At 41.6% G+C, this 848-nt stretch overlaps 1 protein-coding gene across 11 annotated transcripts in view; it reads left to right on the forward strand.

The window, feature by feature from the left end:
- Positions 1–848, forward strand: part of HERC1 (HECT and RLD domain containing E3 ubiquitin protein ligase family member 1) — a 213,318-nt gene that overhangs the window by 195,603 nt on the left and 16,867 nt on the right. The gene's annotated exons all lie outside the window — the stretch shown is intronic.

Genomic DNA, 848 nt, shown 5'->3' on the forward strand with positions numbered 1-848 from the left:
AGACAGGTAATGCTCAAAATTCTCCAAGCCAGGCCTCAGCACTATGTGAACCATGAATTTCCTGATGTTCAAGCTGGTTTTAGAAAAGGCAGAGGAACCAGAAATCAAATTGCCAACATCTGCTGGATCATGGAAAAAGCAAGAGTGTTCCAGAAAAATATCTATTTCTGCTTTATTGACTATGCCAAAGCCTTTGACTGTGTGGATCACAATAAACTGGAAAATTCTGAAAGAGATGGGAATACCAGAACACCTGATCTGCCTCTTGAGAAATTTGTGTGCAGGTCAGGAAGCAACAGTTAGAACTGGACATGGAACAACAGACTGGTTCCAAATAGGAAAAGGAGTTCGTCAAGGCTGTATATTGTCACCCTGTTTATTTAACTTATATGCAGAGTACATCATGAGAAACGCTGGACTGGAAGAAGCACAAGCTGGAATCAAGATTGCCGGGAGAAATATCAATAACCTCAGATACGTAGATGACACCACCCTTAAGGCAGAAAGTGCAGAGGAACTCAAAAGCCTCTTGATGAAAGTGAAAGAGGAGAGTGAAAAAGTTGGCTTAAAGCTCAACATTCAGAAAACGAAGATCATGGCATCCGGTCCCATCACTTCATGGGAAATAGATGGGGAAACAGTGGAAACAGTGTCAGACTTTATTCTTCTGGGCTCCAAAATCACTGCAGATGGTGACTGCAGCCATGAAAAAAAGATGCTTAGTCCTTGGAAGGAAAGTTATGACCAACCTAGATAGCATATTCAAAAGCAGAGACATTACTTTGCCAACAAAGGTTTGTCTAGTCAAGGCTATGGTTTTTCCTGTGGTCATGTATGGATGTGAGAGT

The sequence above is a fragment of the Bison bison genome, unplaced genomic scaffold (genome assembly GCF_000754665.1).
Source record: "Bison bison bison isolate TAMUID 2011002044 unplaced genomic scaffold, Bison_UMD1.0 scf7180017864142, whole genome shotgun sequence".
Taxonomy (NCBI): Eukaryota; Metazoa; Chordata; class Mammalia; order Artiodactyla; family Bovidae; genus Bison; species Bison bison.